The 9,394-nt window shown below is 34.2% G+C and overlaps 1 long non-coding RNA gene across 1 annotated transcript; it reads left to right on the top strand.

Annotated features, from left to right (window-relative positions):
- Window positions 1–2,090: 2,090 nt before the first annotated feature.
- On the top strand, window positions 2,091–5,502 carry LOC123895382. The gene is made up of 4 exons (XR_006804331.1): window positions 2,091–3,264; window positions 3,382–4,654; window positions 4,926–5,088; window positions 5,191–5,502. It is a non-coding gene; the product is annotated as an uncharacterized LOC123895382 (long non-coding RNA).
- The last annotated feature ends 3,892 nt before the right edge of the window (window positions 5,503–9,394 follow it).

The following is a 9,394-nucleotide window of genomic DNA, read 5'->3' on the forward strand; positions in this document are numbered from 1 at the left end:
AATAGCATTTCCATCTTTGCTATGTGGAATTATCTTGGCCCAATATCCAGACATCAAGGTTGTGACTGACACACCCAAGAAGAGGGAATCTGGTTTTACTTTTCACCACAAGCTGTTTGGTAATCATAATGTCACTGATCATGTTGGAACATCTGCTGCTGGAGCCGGTGTTATGACCAAAAAGGAGATTATTGCTGGTTTGAAAATTCAATGTCAGGACATTGATAAACAGCAGGCTGAGCTTGAGGAGAGGAAGAAAGTGTTCTTGTAGATGATTGAAGGATTGGAAGCTGATGAAATACTTGTCAAAACTGGTGCAAATGTGGCTGCTACAGGTGATCACAACAATGCAGATGAGGATGAAGGATATGAAACTGCTACAGATGAGGATGAAGCCTCTGATAGCAGTGATGATGAATGATTTTGTAATCTGTTTAATGTTTTACTGTACTTTGTTATTTGGTTTGTGGGTGTTTGTGCCCTGGATTTTAGCACCTTCTGAGTGCATGGTCTGTACTTTGTTTAAATTCTGCACTTTGGATACTTTACTTTCCTATTTTGGCACATTTTGTGGCTAAAAAGGGGGAGTAGTACTTTGGTGGTTTGTTTGTTTCTGCTACATGTTGTTTGTGTCTTTTGTTATGACATGTTTTTAAGTAGCAGTAAGCAAGCAAGTATTCAGGGGGAGTAAAGATTTTACCTTGAGATGATGCACAAGCTGATGAAGTCAGGGGGAGTTTGCTACTGAATGGATGCTGCCCTGATTGGACGAACAGGCGCTAGAAGATGTGCTCCCATATGTCACAACACCTTTGATGACATATGATATGATTAATCATTTGCTCTGATACCACGTTTTATTTTGCTCGAGGCTATTTGTTGATAACTCCGCTGCTGCTGCCTCTGATGCATATATTTTTCACCTATGTGAAATTTTGTTTAAATGATGCTCTAACATTCCTTCTTTTGTGTGATCATGGTGATTTGAAGGATTGCGCTTTTTATATCTCTCAAAGGTAATGGCCTGAAATTGTTTTAGCCAAAAATTGCCAAAGGGGGAGATTGTTGGATATTTGAATTGGCTTAATTTTGCTAAAACAAATATACTAACAAGATGTTGGAAAACATGTTACAACATCATATTTATTCAAGGAAATCTCGCGCATTTATGAGAGCATCTGCTATTTATGGAAATCCACTTAAAGAGCACGCTCAATGGAGATTTGATCTGATCAGGAGCTTTAAGGATAAGACAAACTTAATGGAATAGCTGGATGACTTATCCTATTTTATAAAGCCCTTTAAACACTTTTGGGAAGTCTTGATATATCCTTAATGAAGATTGAAAAAGTATCAGATCATCCTTTATGATTCTCAAGGAGCGTCTGAGCATTTGTGAAGAAAGAGGAGCGTGCCTAATCATTATATATACGAAGACCAAGCTCAAGACTAAGTATCTCATTGAAAAATATTAGTTACACATATTGAGTCTTTGTTGAGTCTTTTATTGTTTGATTGTAATTCTTGCTTGTGGATTCTATAACACGAGTTAAGAAGTAAGTTTATTATTTTAAGGTGACTCCTAAGCTTTGAAGTACGGAGTTTACCGTGTGTGATTCACTTGAAGCTTTTAAGCAAAAGTGAAGTGTTGTATTGGCAAGTTGTCGCCACATCATTCCTAACATTGTTTAAACAACACAGGTTGTGTTGTGTGAGTGGAAGTGAGATGGGATCTCATGTTTAGGAGTTCCTAGGCAGAAGTTGCATGAGTAGTGTCGAGGTTATAAGGCGTAAACCAGGGGTTTGCTGGAGGTCTTAGTTTAAGGCGTAAATCCTAGGGTTTGCTGGAGGTCTTAGTAACTAGAGCTATTAGTGGATTTCCTTCCTGGATTGGTATCCCCCAGAGTAGGCAGTTGGCTGAACTGGGTTAACAATTACTTGTGTCATTTATTTATTCTCTGTCAGTTTTTATATGTTATATAAGATGTGCCAACAATAGAAAACAACATTATTCACAAAGTAGTTGTTGGGACATCTTAGGCAACATCTTTCTAGTGATACCAGAATTTCAATATTATTTTTCTATAGAAACAACATATAACCTTTTTTTGTTTATCTTTCCCCCACATTTCACAAACCCTCCTCCGCCGAATCGCAAATCCTCCGCCGAATCGCATATATGGAACCACAAACCCCTCCGTCAAATCCCTAATCGAAGAACCTCAAACCCCTTCGTTGTTCTCCTTCGTTCAATCCATCAATATCTCTGTCGTTCTTCTTCAATTCCTCCGCCGTTCTCCTTTAATCCCCCGCCTTTCTCCGTCGTTCTCCGTGGTTCCAAGGTATCGAGTAACTCCATCTCTCTGTTGTTTATCTTTAGCTTGTTGTTTTGTTGTTATGTATCGAGTCAATTCTTCTCTCTGTGAATCAAAGAAGCCCCTTTGTGAGTTGTTTTATGGTATCAAGTTATGCTTTGTTTTTTGTTTCTTTTACTGCATTTTTTTTTATTTCCCCTTAGAAGCCCCTTTCACTACAAGAAAAATTGAAGGCAGCGACAGTCCATTTGAGGCACTAGGAAGTCAACCGCCACCGCTCAGCTCAACAACGACGTTTACTGCGGCATTCATTCAACCGCCGTTGGTGTGTGTCAATCTCGGCAGTTCTAGTGGTAAAGCGGCGGCAGTCTAATTGGGTACAGCGGCGGCTAGATTAGGAATGTGAAATGAAAATTTCACTCCCCTCTCTCTTATTCTCTGGCACGAAAATTTCACATCGCACGACCCCTTGTTTTCAAAATAGAATGGTTTTCAAGCTTCAGCACTTCCTTCTCTGCTTGCTCGACCCCTTTGTTTTCAATTTCAGGTGGTTGTTTTCAATTTCAGGTGATGAAACTTGCTCAACCTCTTGTTTTCAATTGTTTTCAATTTCAGGTGATGAAATTTTTATATGAATTGAGACGAATTTCTATGTTTTAGGTTTTTGGAAAATTTTGATTTGTTTCTTTGATTGATTGAATAAATATAGACAATAGGGCTGAAAGTCAACAATTTCATGTTAAAGTTTGGTTTTTTATGATGCTTGATCTTTTAATTCTTCATAAAGAGTATGAAAATGAGTATTTTTAATTTGGGGGTTATTTAGTTTTGATTCAAATTGGAACTATGTGATGTTCTTTATTGTTTGTTATTTAGTTTTGATTCATAGGTATACAACACTCTAGCAGATAGTTGTGGAATACCTCATCTAGCAAAGAAGTTAAACCAGGTAGAGCCTTTATGTCATTTAAACCTCAATTTTTTCCTTATCCCTCAAACTCGGGCCTCTATCACTTTCTCTTCTATATTTGACACACTAATATCTAGGTTTTTCCTTTATTTGCAGATTCTAGCAAAACATATCAAAGATTTGCTACCTGGGCTGAGAGCGGATATACACACTAACCTAGTTACTCTTTCAAAGGAGCATCAAAGCTATGGAGTAATCTCAGAGTCCAAGGCATGTGTTACTACTAGAATCTGTTTTGCATATGTCTCTATGACTTGTTAACTAATTATTAGTTAAAGTTACTGATAGTCATTCTCCTTATCTGATTAAATATCAAATTTTATGCTTCTGCTGGATTTTTTGCCTCAATTTATCTATAACTTCTAATTGTTAATCCTCAATAGGTTGGTCAGGGTGCTCTTCTCCTGGATATTCTTTCAAAATATTGTGAAGGAAGTTCATCACTCTTATAAGAAAGGGATGTCATACACGCCAATGAAAGTTACGTGCTTTGTTTGTGCTGGAGGTTCAGGTATGAGCTTCAAATTAATCTTAATTCGGTATGTCATGTTCGATGATGATGCTATTTTGTGCCCCCGCCGTTTTGGTTTCGAAAGTTTAAAGATGTTGGTTTGATTGAGTTTATAAGATGGTGAATAAACATTTTGGAGGTTCAAATGTGGCCAACTAGTTTCTCTGCAGGAAAATTGAGAAAACCAATTCTGTTTTAATTAATAATGCATTTTTCTATGATGATTTCTAAAAACTTGTAAACAGGAATATTTTCATATGTATGCTAGGATGATCCCTATTAAGGTTTGTTCATGTGTTGGTTGATTGGTGTTTGAGATAATATGGTTGCTAGCTCTCTTATATTCCTGTGACTGATACTTTGTTTGCCTTGTTTCAAATTGATGATAGCAGCTAGAACTCATTTAGGATATACAATTATTACTAATTAGTCTATAAGATGTAGAGTTCGAACCTTTGATTATTTAGCTAAGTGGTGCTTAGGCATAATTGAAAATAGATGATAGATATTGAAGCTTGTCATCATATATTGGCTTCAAGAAGTTGGTCCTTGAGGTGCTTATATATGTTCTCTCATGGTATGAAAGGTAGTATATAAACCTTTGATCATATATTGGCTTCATGAATCATCGTTTATGCCTTTGTAAGAAGAATTGATTGTGTTTTGTTGCATTATTATTTATTTAACTGATGGGCGATTGTGAATTATAGCTGCTGATGTGTTCTTATGGAAGTGTAGGAACCGTGGTTTGGGTTTTTTGAGCTGCTTGAATATCACTTTCTTACTCATGCGTGTCATTTCAATTCTGGTTATTGTCCTATTGGTTTTGTGGTCCAATGCTCATACCTTTCTTCATAGGTAAGATTCTCTGATACTTGTTGATCTATCTATTGAATTTAGGCACAATTGTGCATGTTAGAATATAAGTTTAATTTTGATTGATACTACTTGTGTGATGAATGGTCTTTGGTACATTATTGTAAACTTTTTGTCTAGTGCTTGAACCTTATATCCCGATTAAATATTGGTATGTTTGTTAGTGCATAATAGGATTTATTGATTGATCTAAGTTAGACCAACATTTTTGCGAATTATATAAATAAATCATAACATATAAATCATTTTACAGGGACCTTTGAAAGGTTAAAGATGTGAGAACTTGTAGCCAAAGTTAGGGTAAAAATTGAATTGTGGAAAATGGTGGTGATTGAAGAAAGTGGAATGGATGTGAAGTAAATCAGTGGAATGAATGTGAAATAAAGTTTCCAACATGCTACTAGATGGCAGATCAGGTGTGGGGCATGAACTATGCAATTTTATGCCATGAACTAAGTCAATTTGTACATCTCAATTCGTTTTTTTAAGTATGCTAATATATACTTATGTTTTTTCAGGTAACCGAATAAGAAGAGTCAAGCGATGATAGGCGTTTCTGAGTCTAGTTAACACTAATTAAGGATTATGAAGCAACATCACATACTAGGGATATTTAGATATTTTTTGAACTTATTTTGACGTAATGTTATATTTAACCACTCTACTAACATTTATGTTATAGTTTTTGAATGTTTGAACTACATTAGTTTCTTTCCTTTGGAACTTCATGTACTTGAATTAAATTTTTGATTTATATGGATCTTGTCACTATTGAATGAATTATATAAATGAGATTAAGTTATTTATATTTATATATTTGTGCGTTTTAATTTCTTTACTCCTGTAAGGATATTGTGATTGTTCTTTAATAAGTCATCAAAATGAATAAAAAATGTTTTCTTTACAATGAATAAAAAATGTTTTAAATAAATATTTTTTTTAAAAAAAAAAAAAAAACAAGTTTGCGATGGTTTTGTAACTGTTGCAACATTAATTTAGTGTTATGTGGGGAAAAACATAGCGACAGTTTGAAACTGTTGTAACGACGGTTTTCAGAACTGTCGCAAAGTTATCTTGTGACACACAAATCAGCAACGGTTTGCCAACTGTCGCAAATGTACAATTACAACAGTTTCAACCGTTGCAAACTACAATTTTAACCGTCGCAAAATGCTTATTTTCTTGTAGTGATAGTCTTAGTTTATTCCATAAACAATAATTTGAATGTATTTAAAATACATTGTTAAAAGTAAGATTTTTCATTAATTTGACACAAATTAGGATTTGAAGTTCATAAATTTTATTTTTTGTTCAGAAAATTTGAACAAACATCGTTGAAAACATCTGATGCGACTTCCGATGCGGTTGTGATGCGGTTACGATGCGGTCGTACACGTGAATTAAGATCACACTGCAATTGCAGTACGATGTGGTTGTGGTGGCTATCGCATCAGCAATACTGCGGCCGCAATTGCGGATGCGAATAGCAATTTGAAACCTTGGTTCAAACCTTTCTTCAAAAACAATAAAAACTCATTTCACCCATTAAACTATACTTCACTAATCAGTAATCACTACTCAACTTCCCTTGAGTCAACTCGCTCATAATTGAAAAATATGTGTTTCCTTACTTTCTTCAACTTTCCATGAGACTGCAATTGCTAAGCAAGGAATTGAACAATACCCAATTAAATTTAATGAAATTATTAAAAGATTTTCTTCCTTTCGTATTTTAATCCTCGTTTTAAATTACTTATATTTTGTAGAGATTCTCTTCAATGAAGTCTTTTGCAAAAATGCTTATTTGTCTCTTGTTCAGATGATATCAATTAAGTGCTTATTGTTGATGTATAGCTTTGCACGTGAGAAAAAGTGCAGATTGAAGAATGTTTTCTGATCATTCTCATAAACTTGCAGTTTTCAATCAATTTAAGTGTGGTGATATATAATGAATGAGCTTTTATTCATGTCTATATTAATCACTCAATAGCACTTATTAGATCACAAAAAGATCATAATTCACTTAAAATATAATTAAGATGTTTGGTATCTTTAAAACATCAAATTAGAATTTTGCCTCAATATTTTCTATCTCAATATAATAACAAACTTATATATCAAATAAAAATCAATAGACCCGTGCGAATACACGGGTCTTCAAACTAGTAAACACTATAAAACCATAAACGCGGAACCCTATAATAGCACTTTTGAAAAGCGCCATTAAACCTGATACCCAATAATAGCGAATTTTGCATAAGCGCTATAGTAAGTAAAATTAATAAATTAATTTAGGTGTAGAAGCTTTTTAATAATAGCTTTAAAACAAAAAATGAAATTGTTTGGTAATTTTTTTTTTTTTTATAAAAAAAAAGTTTTAAAAGTTGTTTTTTATTTTATTATAATAAGATTAAAAGATATATTTAATAATATATTATAATTTTTCTTAAAATATAGAACCCATTTTTTTCTTATTAGACATTTTAAAAAGGCTTAAATGCAGTTTTATCCCCCCTGTTTTGATTAAATCGGAATTTTACCCCCCCTATTTTAAAACGCGGACTTTTACCCCCCCTATTTTATAATTTTTTGGATTTTGCCCCCCCTAAAATTCGAGTCACGACTTCAAAGCTTTGCACACAACTCAATTTGGATCAATAATTCCCCAAACGTATACCAAAATGACCGTAATCGAGTTATCTTTCCACAGAATCAAACCCCACTAAATTTGGAGTTACAAAGAGAAATTAATTACCGTTTTAGTGAAGGTATGACTCCCAAAATTCTGCACAAAATCTGCTTTCGAGTCACAACTTCAAAACTTCGCACATAATTCTATTTGGATCCATAATTCACCAAACTGGTACCGAAATTACCGCAATCGAGTTAGTTTTCCACAGAATCAAACTCCACTAAATTTGAAGTTACAAAGAGAGATTAATTATCATTTTAGTGAAGGTCTGTCCAATTAATAATTTTGCAGAAATCTACTTTTGACCTTCAAATTCAACGACGTCTACCAAACACATCGTAACTCCAAATTTGAGGAAATTTAAATGACAACAAGGGTAATTTCGTTAGCTTTCCGGACATGTAAATAATATTAAAAATTGAGCTACAGGGAGAGAGGCATGACGAAAATACCAGTAGAAGTTTCATACGATAATTAATTTAAACAGACCTTCACTAAAACGATAATTAATCTCTCTCTGTAACTCCAAATTTAGTGGAGTTTGATTCTGTGGAAAACTAACTCGATTGCGGTCATTTCGGTACCAATTTGGTGAATTATTGATCCAAATTGAGTTATGTGCAAAGCTTTGAACTTGAGGCTCAGAAGCAGATTTTGTGCAGAATTTTGGTGGGGGAGGCAAAATCCAACAAATTATAAAATAGGGGGTGTAAAATTCCGCATTTTAAAATATGAGGGGTAAAATTCCGCATTTTTCAAAACAGAGGGGGTAAAACTGCATTTAAGCCATTTAAAAATTGTTGTTTGGTCTAACTTCTTACTTTTAAAAAGAAAAAAAAATTAGGCCAAACAGTACCTAAAAGATGAATTCTAGGATGATGACTCTATTAAGTCACTCACCGGTGAGACATATAAGCATATAAGATTCACCATTAGATCTAATCAATGGTCCAAATTAATTATAAATTAAAACAGGAACATATATGAAGTTGGATCCTCTCATTCCCTCCTTCTCCCTCCTTCAACAATATGTATAATAGGAGCGAGAAAATCAATAAAATAATAATAAAAAAGAAGATGAGTGAGAAAATGAAAGAGAGAGATAGAGACAAATGAGTAAAGGAGAGAATGGGAGAAAAATAAGTGAAGTAAAGGATACAAACCCGAACATATATACGTTTTTGCACATAATAATCCTGCCACTCCTTCTTCATCCAATTCTCTCTATTCAATTGCATCTCCAACTGACGACTTGGTTTACTTGATTTCATACAAAAAAAAAACCCTTCATTTCTCCAATTTTCTTTATAGTTTCTTAAAACTTCCTTCAAACATTGTTGTGATAAAAATAATTTTATGCTCTTTGTTGTTTCCGATTAATGTTCCAGGGAAGAAATCATTGAAGTAACAAAAGACCTATGTATGCTTCCATGGTGTAAAGAGAATGAGTTTGAGTAGAATGACATTTAATTCCAACAAAGTCTCAACACTGCTAGTCATCAAAGGCCGAATGTTCCACTTTTCTTTTCATTTCTTCATTTCTCCATGTTTCTTTCATTGAATCTGTTTTGTTTAAATTGCAAGAGGGGAATGTTGAATCAAAGTCTCTTTCACGACGGATTTGAAAGAGTTTTGGTTCACTTCTGGTAATTAGGTTCACAAGAGTGAGTGATTACTTCTAGGTTGACACAATACATACACGCCCGTTGGATATTACTGGTGTACCACCCTTCATTCTACACTGTGCTCTGATCTTATAATTTCATCATCTGTATTAATGTACCCATTAGGTTTACTACAATTATCCGAGTATCATACTTCAATACTTGGCCTCGGTTCCACTCTGGTCAAATCTTACTTTGATACTGGGTTTTCCATTCTCAGAATTCTCCACATTCTTATACATGCTACCATCAGTTGAACGCGTTCAGTTCGTGCATCTCCTAACATGCCCCCTTACTACTGGTATTACGCCACATATTATTCTCAAACTCTTCACACCACTTGTTGGTGTTACGTTACTTACTCTC

The sequence above is a fragment of the Trifolium pratense genome, linkage group LG7 (assembly GCF_020283565.1).
Source record: "Trifolium pratense cultivar HEN17-A07 linkage group LG7, ARS_RC_1.1, whole genome shotgun sequence".
Classification (NCBI taxonomy): domain Eukaryota; kingdom Viridiplantae; phylum Streptophyta; class Magnoliopsida; order Fabales; family Fabaceae; genus Trifolium; species Trifolium pratense.